The sequence below is a fragment of the Emydura macquarii genome, unplaced genomic scaffold (assembly GCF_026122565.2).
Source record: "Emydura macquarii macquarii isolate MOO-44397 ecotype Brisbane River unplaced genomic scaffold, CSIRO-AGI_Emac_v2 contig_2768, whole genome shotgun sequence".
NCBI lineage: Eukaryota > Metazoa > Chordata > Testudines > Chelidae > Emydura > Emydura macquarii.
In genome coordinates this window covers 5,793,461-5,805,371 of record NW_027132905.1, presented here as the reverse complement: position 1 = coordinate 5,805,371, position 11,911 = coordinate 5,793,461, and the positions used below count along the sequence as shown (strand labels likewise).

Genomic DNA, 11,911 nt, shown 5'->3' with positions numbered 1-11,911 from the left:
TAGATCTGTGGTATCAACTCACCCTAGACCCTGTGGAGCACCATAGCTGTTGAATGGTCAGGAAGGATGTGCATTATCCCTCCCAACCCCATAGGGAATCTGCTCAGAAACTGCACCCTGCAGCCCCTTTGTGCTGTGGAAGCTTCTTATAGAGGATGCATTGCCTGCATCAGAAACATATGAGCACAGCTCCACCTAAAGAAGGAACGCAGAACTGGTCCACAATTGGAGAGTGTCTCCCTTCGAGGAGGAAGACTAGGTTAGAAGGGAAGAGGGTTATGGAGATGTATTAGTTGTAGTGTCGAAAGAGAGAGAGCTCTCCAGTCCTATATATATTGTGGGGGCAGGAGGGGAAAGATGGGAGAGTGTCAGGGAGATGCACCAGGTAAAAAGGGAGAAAAGGCTCCAGGCAAAGCTCCCTTTATGAGAGAGGAAAAGTCCTCATGGGCTGTGGAGAAAGGTTCTTGAAGCTGTGAAGAACTCTTTCAGCTTGGATAGTCCTTCTCCCTCCCAGTACTCAGCCTCCAAAATTCATGCCCCACCTCCTCAAACCAAGGGTCAACACATGTTTAGTTACAGCTCTTTTCTTCAGTCCAGTGGTAGAAAAAATCATTCTTTTTCATACAGTTAACACAATGACAGAACGGGTGTACTAAATAACCCCACTCCCATGGCACTACTAGGTGTAGAAACAACATTATGGGAGGAATGGGGGCCTCCAAAACTTAATTGTTGGTGAAACTGTGTGGTCAGGAGGTGATGGTAAGTCCTGGTGTGAGTATTTGTCTAAGATGGGGAATTGCAGTAGAAATATTATTTGCAAATAGTAACTGTTTCCCCAACCACCTCCACTTCTATAAATCAAGAGCTACCCGAACAGCTTTGTTATTTGTTCCTGTGTTCAATCTGTCATAGAGGGAAAGTGGGTTGTAGATTGTCAATGACCATGCAGGGCACGCAGGTGGGCCTGGCACTCTGCTGGGGAAGCATTTTTTTTAAATGTTAATACTGCCTTTCCCAGCTAAAAATAGGCATGTGCAGTGATACACTGTGCAGGGCTTTTGGCAGAGAATGTTGCTTTTCACATGTAACAGGGTGAATCAGCGTATTGATAACAGCGGCATAGCTAGTACGAAATTAACAAAATGGCTCACCTGAAAACACGAAGCTTGTGACGCCTTGGAAATGGGCATTTTATGTTTCATGATTTGATGCTAGAACAATAAAAATAAGTAAATAACACAGTTGAAGTGGTACAACCTCCCTAGTGTAGACAGTTATTCTGATAGACGTGCTTACACTGAGATAAGCATTCTTAGACTGGAATATAACCTATTCTCATACAGCTTTATACCAGGCTGTTGTCACACTGCGGCAAATGCCAGTATAGAAAGTGGCACAAGGAAGATGTATAGAGCTATAGATCCTGCCACTGCTGTTCCCACAGATTTTCTAGCCTGCTGCTGTTCAGTGGATAGTTTTCCTCCCCTCTGCATGTGCTGACCCATGGTGCAGTGAATAGGTAATTTACAGTAAAATGAAAAGGACACTCCCTGGAGTACTGCTGCCCGCCCCCCCCCGGCAGAACTGGGAGTCTGTGGAAAAGGCTGTTATACAGGGAGTAGTACACAGTGCATTTTCTCTCTCTCTCTCTCAGGGTGATTCTCATTTGTTGTTTCTTTCTTTGTTTAACTTGATTAAACAATTTCATCAGCACTATCTTCCCGCATTGTCCTTCCAGATCAAGTTCTGCCCTCAGCTGTGCATATGCCATATAAATCCTACCACAGCCTTTTGGGCTTTGCAAACCTACCTTGCCTGTCCAGCCCTCAGTCTAAATTAAAGCAGCCTTAGGGCTGCTCTAACCTTTGCTCTGCTTCTCATAGCCCCATAGGACCTGGGAAAAGGGCAGTGTACGGCCCTTATACCAGGGATAATCCAGATAGGAAGGAGGCTCCCTGCACAAGGTGGTGTTCTCAGCGATCCCTTTCCTCCTATGTGAATGCTCCTTTATGCAGTCACTGGTCCTGGCCTTAATCTAACTGAGAATCAGGCCCTCAGTGTGGAGTAGGTTTTCAGCTATGGAAACCTATCTTCAGTTAGTTAAATATCCCGGGTCTCCTAACCATGTCTGTATTCTAAAGAAGTTCAGACCGAAATCTGAACTTTGCGGATTGGATCCCTCTCTAGCAGAAATTTCAAAGCAAGTGAACACACAAATTATTTCATGTTTTTATAGAAACATGTTTTTCCATCAGAGATGAGATTTTACTTCTGTTTGCTCTGCACTATCTTAATCTAAATCCGCTATGATCAGGTATGCCCAGTGCTACATAGCACCAATTACAGAAAGCTCCATTGTGTATCTAACCCCCTTCTAGTCAGGCTCCGCTCTGAACATTTAAATTCCAGGGCTTACAGGGACTAAGGAAGTTACAGATGTATTTACTTAAACAGAATTTTAAAAGAGGATGTCTCAAATTGTCCTTAGCCATGAGCATGATTAATATCACTTAGCCTGTTACTTGTTATTTCATAATTCAGTTCATTTCCTCTTTGGCTGGCTGAGTGGTTTTGAAGACAAGACAATGAATTATTGTTTTGATAGGAACCATGTCTCTGGCACAACAGAGCTCCTAGAGCAATAGCTGACAATTTGTCATCTTGTTGTCTAGGGGCATGGGAAAGACTCAGCATTTTATTTCTGCATCAAATAAGTAAAAAGATCAACTCCATGGAAATTTGTTAGATTCCAGTGAGACGTTTTGATTCAAAGGATTATATTCATCCCTGGCATAATTCTATGGCAGTCAGTGAAAGTCTGAAAGGGGGTAAATCAGGGATGAATCTGGTCCATTATGTTTCTTTATATTAAGGTCACAATTAGAGATGTGTGCGACTTTCATAATATACCCCTTTCCAAGGCCTGTCTTGGGTCTGCCACAAACTCCAAATCTTGGCCCAGCTTTGCCCAAAGATCAGTAAACGCTGTCCATGTTTTAGGTGTGAGCCTTCACGTGCCCTGCGGGCCAAGGGCAGAATGTAGTCTGAGTTGTGCCAGCTGCAATGGCTGCGCATGAGTTCAGTCTGAAAACCGAGAAACCTCAACAGTTTGGGCTTAGCATCACTTTGACTTGCTGGTACATTTCAATCTTCAGGGTTGTTGAACCCTTTTGTTTGTAGGGTAGATGGTCATTAGTCCACATTGAGAAGTAATCACATCAGCTACTGAATTTCTCTTTAAAAATTTAAGAACAAGTTACAGAAATATGAAAAATACCTTAAAATCCTTCACTTTTAGTTTGTAACTTCAAAACAAGATGTGTGTATATACTCTTCCTATATATAAACTAGTTGGCTCTTAAGCTCGGAACCTCATAACTAGATTTCAGCTTGGAATGAATTTTTATAGCAGCCAACTTATTTCCCCCCTGCAAATAGGTTATTAGAATAGAAATTCTGAAATATCCATAACTGTAGCAACGTTAAAAGGCCCCTCTAAATATCACGGCCATGGTAGGCACGCATATTTTAAAGAAAAGGTCAGGCTTCAACATTTCTGGCCCACACACTTGATTTATGTAGCTGCTCTGGATACTTATTTCTATTGTGTTGCTGATATGAGGCACACATCTTTAAATAGCCTGGTTAGAGTGTGATTCAGAAACAATTTATGTTGCCCAAGCATTAAAGCTCTTTCCAGATAAAGCATGGGACCTTCTAAAAGCAAAATCCTGCCCCCTGATCACAATGAGGTGATTTACAGGGAGGCAGTGACTGCCAAGATTTGCAAAGCAGCTCTCGAGTCAGGGTGGAAGTGGCTAAATGAAGCATTTTTGATGCTGAGGCATCAATTTTTTTGTATTTTAATACAGCAAAAAAAAAAAAAAAAAAAAAGTAAAGATTAAATCTACAGCTGCACTTGAGGGTTTTTTAAGTTATTAATTAAAATGGGAGGGAAATGTAAAATGGATCATTGGCAAATAAATTACTCCATTGCCCACCACTGCATGCGACACCAATCTCCAAAGGCTCTTTACCATCTTCAATGTAAACTCTTCAAAGATTTAATAAATTAAATTAATCCTACAACCTTACCATTACCCTCCCAGCCATCATTCAAGAGCAGCTTAGCTGCCCATCTCCAAAAGCCCCGTTTCTGCAGAGTACAATTTTAGATGAAAATGTCCTTATAGACGATCACAGGAAGAATTTGTTCTAAAAGCAGTTTACATGCAGGCACTCACTGCATATAAAATTGAGGATCATTTAAATTCCATTCCAGGCCATCAAATTCTGCTCACAGGCATGTGATCTAGCCATCAGGGCAGGGAGGTAAGAGTTGGGACTCAAAGGTTCTATTCCCAACTCTGTCACTGACTTGTTGGCTCCTGGGTAAGTCATTTAACCACACTCTGCCGTTTAGCCATCTGTAAAATGACTATAATCATATTTACATACCTCAAAGGGGTTTAGTGAGGGTCGTTGTTTGTGAAATACTTTGAGTCCCTCAGAAAGGAGGCAAAGCTGGGAGAACAATGCATTTATCAGTTTCCTGGCAATTCCAAATTTATTTTTTTTAATTCATTATGGGTTGAACTGAAACTGAAATTTTTTAACAACTTTTTTTAAAAAATCATTTCAGTTTGGCCCAAAGCAAAACATTTCATTTCGATTTGACGGCTGCTTTGTGGTGCCAGTTGTATCCGCTCCAAAGGGGCACAGGCCAACGGTGAATTGGATCCAGGAAGGCTTGTCCATGTCACTGCATCCCGAGGTCTTGGAGGCAAAGGAGGTCTAAGGTAAAGCAGTCATGGAAGAGGAAAGTAGAAGCAAGAGAATTTTTTTTCCCCAGAGTAAGGATATAGGGCCAGATCCAGAACTCACGTATGTTGGCATAGCTCTGCGGACTTCAGTGGAGCCCCACTGATTCCCGCCAGCTGAGGATGCGGCCTACAGAAAACAGGAAGAGATTCTTGTAACCATTTCAATGATGCTCATAAGTGAGGTTCACAAAATCCTAACCTATCGCCCTCCCATTGCCAACGATAGCACGTGATCCCTTCAAACTCGGGACTGAAATGTTCAAAGCTGTCCCAGGGTTGTGGATGCCCAATTCCCATTCATTCGAGAAGGGGATTGAAGAGAGTTGTTATACAATAACAATTTTAAGGGAAGTTGGGTATCCCATTCACCTTAGTGGCTTTGCAAGTCTCAGCCTTGCGGTTTTTATATGCCAGCTAAATGAATACATAAGGTGACAGGTCTTTGTAGGATTAATCAGTACATACAGTATATGCGTAGGCTTGGATTTTCAGAAGCAGTTAGCACTGGCCCAACTTTGTTCTCACTGAAGTCAGCGGTGCAACTCCCACTGACTTCAATGGGAGAAGAGTAGGCATAATTCAAGGCACTTTGTAATTGCTATATGGTGCTATAGGTGTAAAATAATGAAATAAGCAGTATATAGACTGCCAAAGTCCTCCAAAAGGTTAGTAGTTTAATAGGGAAAGATTCGCAGAAGTCCAGCTGATTTTACCAGCTGTTTCCTTTGAAACATATGTGCTCCTAAAAATTGCAAAACTAATCAAGCTCTTTTTCATCATTAATTGAAACAGCCTTGATATTTGATGTACAAAATGCCTTTTAAATATGAACCTTGTCTCTATTACTACTTTACCCAGATTTCTTGCATCTGCTATGCAAAAAGATGCTAATATATGCTAATAAGATGGAGTCACTAAGAAAGAACTTTAAAATGGAATATTTTAATTTTGAAAAATCACATACCTTTCACAGGTGAACAATTCAGCACAGTAGATTTACATTAAGCTTAAGAGTTTCTTAGCATTTTAATTACATTGTTTTAGCAGTGGTTGGTGCTCAAAAGTGTGATATTGTTTCCTTAAGACTTGTGGGACCCATCAATAGCAAAAAAAAACCAAAAAAACCAACCCTATTAGAAAGAGAGAAAAACTGGGATTGTCCCCTAATTTCTCAGAATGTTAAAGAAATGTCTGAAGGTCGGTAGGAAATAGTTCTCCCCTCCTCTGAGACAAGAAGATCCTTCCAGATCCCTAAACGAGATGACAGAAAAGCTTTAAAAAAGACTAACCCAAGGAGTCCATTCCAGGTTTCACATTGGCCCAATCCAAGGAACTAATAGAAACTTGCAACCTTTGTTGACCTGAATGAGTTGTGAGTCCTCAGTGGCTTGCAGGATTTAGCCTTTAGCGCTATCCTCACACTCTAACTGCTAGTTTCTTTAACGCTGAGTCTCAGTAAATTAATTCACAGAAGGGCCAGCCACTTGCATTCACTACCTTCTTAGAAGACCAGTTGTGGGGTCCAGCTGCCCTCTGTGCTCCTAAATCTTGCAAATGGTGGAGCATTCTAGGGTGTCTGAGGTGGCATGTGATCCAGACTGCATTGTGCACCAGGCATGTGAGATTCAAGATTCACTTCACCCAACTCAGAGGAAACAATCCTGAAACAGCTCGTCCGAGCAAGGGGAGACTGTTGGGAGATGAGAGGGAGTGAGTTGGTACTAGGAACCCTGGAGAGTGTGCGAGACAGATCTGTGCACGTGGCAGGAGGGGGAATTTGCAAAGGTGTAAGCAAGAGAACGAGGAAGAGAACAGGGGTGAGTTGGGAGCCACATTAATGAAGAGAGGGGAAAGTATGGCTTTTAGCAGAGATGAAAATAGGACAGCCATGAAAGTGTTAAATGCTTCAGCATTTACTTGTATCAAGAAGAATCCCCAGAGACAACTGCTTCCAGACACACTAGGATCTGCAAACTCCTGCTCTGTCAGAGCTGCTGGCACTGCTCAAGCACTGCAATGGATCGTAAACAGGGGCACATTGGGCTGGCGTCCCTGCCTCACACTTTTGTGCTCCTCTATGCCGCTCTCGTGACTGATGAAAAGTAACTGTCTCAGCCACTCCCACTCCACACACAGAAAGTTCTTTCTGACCGAGCTGGAATTGTGAAGCCCTGCTGAGTTGCAACTCCACTCCAAAATACAATGGGAGGTGCACAAGAGCTGGAGAAATGTCACCGCTGTGTGTCTCAATCACAAAATCCACACTCTATTGGGTGGAAATAGTTTCATTGCACAACAAAACCTAGCAGCTTCCCTTGGCTTTGTCGAGATGCAGCGTTTGACTGACGGGGACTGAATTAACAGAGGAGTTTACGTTCTTCTAGGTACATCCTCCTGTCTAATGGCATGGCAGCTTCCATACTCTGAAACAGTTCTTAAGCCTTACAATGACAATACAGTCAGGCCATTTGTCACACTAAAGAGAGCCCTGATTTCATTTTTTGCTTAGCAAGATCTACTACATTACCCACATTTGGCTAGGTTGTGAGCTCTGCTGCAGTTGGAGGGGCAAAGGGACTGTGGAGCCAGCTTATCCAGCGTGTGGAGAATGGCACATAGCTGGTTTAGGTGGACTTCCATTGCCTCCCATACCTCCCTTGCACAGGCCCAGCATAGGAACATGACAGGGAAGTGGCTGAGGGCAGGAGAAGAAGGGGTCCCACTGGTGGGAACGTAAAGCAGCCCTAGGGGCTGTTCTAACGTGTGCCGGAGGCCGCACTAGGTCCAAGACCAGCCATTGACTGTACCTTCTGCACTGCTCCTGAGGAGTGCGTGCAGCCCAGAATCCAGCCCCGTGAGCTGTTATAAATAAATTAAAGATCAGTTTAGAGCAGAACGACTCCAGGGTTTAACCGCGTATGGCAAAGGCAGCTGTTGAGAACAAACCAACTAAAAATAAAACATACAACTGAGGTGAGCAGGGAAATGATTAAAAAAACAACTTCATGCAACAAAGATGGAGAATCCGTCAGAGCACATTTAGTGCAGTATGCTGATTGCCATGATTTATTTCAGCCTGCATCCATAATAGGCTGATGGAGAAGAAAGTTTAATAGAGACACTGCTATGTTTTGATTTATTGCTCTGTCTACTGTAAATTAAAAGGTAGCTCCCACCACATTCTTAAATTTCAGCAGCTACTGTCCCGTGAATATTCCAGTGATGTGGCATTTCAATATTGCAAATATAAATTGTGAGGCTTCTCCATTTAACTTCTCTAGAACATTGACAGGCATGAGAAAGCACTCAGAGATCATTAGTCTGATACCTAATTAGAAGATTTAAAATAAAATACAGCCATGCTTAAGCAACACAATATCATAAACCTCCTCTATGCAGAGACATTGCTTACAGAAGCAAAAATACACACATAAAAGTACATACAACCAAACTGAACTAGTCTCTGAGTTCTTAAGATACAACCCTGAAAACACTCACAGAGTCAGTGCGACTACTCATAAGAGTTAAGTCACTCGGGTAGTCAAGTGTTTGTAGGATCAGGGCCCTTAATTCTGGAAAGAGCGTAGCCATGGCAAATATGAGATATGAAGGATTGAGGCCCCTTGCTAGACACTTCTCTCACATACATACACACACACACACACACACACACACACACACACACACACACACACACACAAAAAGATAGTCCTTCATGTTTCAAAAGTTTCCTGATGACTCAAAGTCATTTTCAGTAGCAACTTTCTTGGCAATTTTTGAGTCCGTGTAGCACATTCAGTATCATTAACCTAAACTTGGCTTGGAACCAGTCACTTTCAGAAGAGTTTACAAAAGAAATAGCTAAAAGGCATTTAATAGCACGCAGTGGCGAATTAAGTGCTGCATTATTTAGAATATTTTTTTAAGAATAATTGCATTTTTTTTAAAAGATGGGTTTTTTGTTTTACCTTCCTTGGGGGGTCTGTGAACTATTTTATCATTGGGCTAGTCAGAGGGTAAAAACATCCCAAGCTTTACAATAACAAAACATTGCCTGTTATGAACTAAATCATGGTGATTCACAGGAAAAACTGTGTAACTTGAATGTTATTTCAATTAATATTTATTAATTAAAGTAAACATACATTAGCAGAAGATAAAAAACGTACTACCAGGAATCAGCTTAATAGCCTAGCCAGCAGAAGCAACAAGATGTACAGCATGTTACATTTTCTAAGAGATTGCAACTAAAAATGATGCTTTAAAAAAAATCTTTAAGGACCTGATCCTACAATTGGCAGTGCATAAGTGCAGCAGTCCATCCATTAATGTGTATTGTAGAAGCACCTAGCAGCCCCAGTCATAGACTAGGACCCTATTGTGCTAGGTGCTGTATAAACAGAACAAAGAGAGCGCCCCTGCGACATACTACTGAATGCAGATTTGGGGGCCTAACACCTGCCTAGTGCACTGTGGGACAAACATTAGGAAACCAGAGCTCTCCTCCTAACCATGTGTCCTTCACTAGCTTGTGAGGAGAGCTGAACAAATAATTTATAATTAATAAGGTAGTCAATGAATTTTGCCTCCCTTTTTGTTCACACATTGTCCACAGACCAGTTGGAAATGGATTCATTATTTGAAATTATTTGTATATGTCTCGAACATTTAATGCCTGGTCAGAAAAGAATTCGCCAACCGATTGTTGCAGTGACTCCATATTTACACTTGGCGCTGTGTAACTAGTCAGCTCAGGCTGCTTGGCCTTGCTTCTGACTGGTCGATGGGTGTAGGTTACGGAACAGCATCATGAATTTGGGATTGCCTTGTTGAGTGTCATATTTGCAGTCTGCACTGGTGGCTAGTTGTGAGGTTTGAAATTGGCTTTCAGGACATACTCGTTTTCCGGAAGTCGTACTAATGGAGCATATTCACTAGAACAGTGGCTCTCTACCAGGGGTATGTGTACACCTGGGAGTACAGCGGTGTAACAAAGGGTACATCAACTCATCCAGATATTTGCCTAGTTTTACAACAGGCTACATAAAAAAAAAACTAGCGAAGGCAGTACAAAGTAAAATTTCACACCATGACTTCTTTATGCTGCTCTTTGTACTCACTGAGATGTAAGTACAATATTTGTATTCCAATTGATTTATTTTATAAGGATATGGGATATGAGAAAATGAATGAGAACGTAAGCAATGTGTCAGTAACCCTGAACTGCGACTCTTTTGTATTTTTATGGCTGATTTTGTAAGCAAGTCGTTTTTAAGTGAGGTGGAACTTGGGGTACGCAAGACAACTCAGACTCCTGAAAGGGGTACACTAGTCTGGAAAGGCTGAGAGCTACTGCGTTAGAACATTCTCAGAAGCAACCACAAACACAAGCAAAGCAACCATTGGAACAAGATTGGGAGGGACGGTACAGCTTGTCCCTACAGTTTATAGGCCAAGAGCATGGACACCCTGAAGGACAGTCCCATCCCATGTTCACTTAGAATCATTGAGTTGGAAGGGACCTCAGGAGGTCATCTAGTCCAACCCCCTGCTCAAAGCAGGACTAACCTCAGCTAAATAATCCCAGTCAGGGCTTTGTCAAGCTGCAGCTTAAAAACCTCCAGAGATGGAGATTCCACCACCTCCCTAGGTAACCCATTCCAGTGCTTCACCACCCTCCTAGTGAAAACATTTTTCCTAATGTCCAACCTAGACCTCCCCCCTTGCAACTTGAGACTGTTGCTCCACTTAGCTTTATATCAACACTCCTCTCATGGATCCACGTCAAAAGTCTATTGAAATCAGTGGGAGTCTTTCCTTTGACATCACTGGGCTTTGGATCAGGCCCAGGGTCTTCCAAAAAGGTGCATGACCCGCTCACAGCAGCAAATTCAACAGAGAAGCTCATGTTTTAAATTGGAGGCCAGAGAGCCAAGTGCCTATTAACGGTAGTGCTAAATGTCTTTCCGCCCATTACCACGTTAGCAAAGAGCCTTTTTCAGCGACAGCCAGCCCAGCCCCTCCCCCACTGGTAGGATGGGCTGCAGGAGGTTCCCACCAGGATGCAGGGAACTCTGTGCAGCACGCTCACTGCTCCTGCAAACGCCCTGAGATGAGTCTGGTCCGGAGGAGCCGAAGGCCCTACACCCCACCAAGCTGTTGGAACTGCCTGACCTGAGAACTCCCTGGTGGGGGGAGGCTGTCAGGGGAAGCAGTGAAGGGAAAGGGAGAGCTGGCCTTGAGGTGCAGGTATGCATGTGCTGGGGAGGTTTAAATGTCATGTTCTCTCCACCTGCTGCTTGCTGCTGCTGCCACCGCAGACTCCTTCTGGGACCTTTATCCAGGGCCTGGCTCCCCAGCCATTCTTGCTGCGTTTCGAGGGGCTTCATCTGAAGCATCTCAGCTGGCAGCTCCTGGCACCCCTGGCAAGTAGCTTCCCCTGCACCCCCCACTCCAGCCATTCCTGCATTGTTAGTCATAACCCTGGGAGTGGGGGTGAATTAATTATCCCAATTGGAGCCCCTCTGCATATAGGGCTGCAGGTGGCCCTAGATATTCTTAAACCAGCCCTACCACCGAGGAGGAGAAGGATTTGCTAACACAACAGGCCATCCTGATGTGCGTGAACTGTTCCCCATTCCTCTCTTGCTGCATGACCCGAGATGGCCTGGGGGATCCTTTGTGCTGAAATAAAGGCAGGATTTTGAAAAGCACTAACCTACCTGTGACATTTCCTTCTGCATACCTGGTCCCAGCCAACTGCCTTAGTGACCTTTACTTCTTGTGCTAACCTGCTGCATTTGACATGCAGGCACAAGACCAGAGAAGGCCAATTAACTGGGCAAAAGGGGCTTGGAGAGGCAAGACAGCATGATTTATTCTGAGCAGGGTCTATAAACATGGATTAACCTGGACAGAAGAAGAGCAAGGTGAGGTTTCATGAGGAACACAAAGTATTGACTGGCACCGTCAAATGACCGGGCACCTTTTTTTACCCTGTTACTTAACGTGAGGACAAACGGGCACTTAAAAGCAGTAAATTACAGACAAGTTTTCCACGAGGAAGGATGGTCTCTTGCATTCAA

At 43.3% G+C, this 11,911-nt stretch overlaps 1 protein-coding gene across 2 annotated transcripts in view; it reads right to left on the bottom strand.

Moving 5' to 3' along the window:
• Window positions 1–4,556: 4,556 nt before the first annotated feature.
• MAPK9 (mitogen-activated protein kinase 9) overlaps window positions 4,557–11,911 on the bottom strand; it is a 66,391-nt gene continuing 59,036 nt past the window's right edge. For both annotated transcript variants that reach the window (XR_010923379.1, XR_010923382.1), the window contains one exon: window positions 4,557–4,953. The gene's annotated coding sequence lies outside the window, so the exon portion shown is untranslated. The remainder of the gene's footprint in view (window positions 4,954–11,911) is intronic.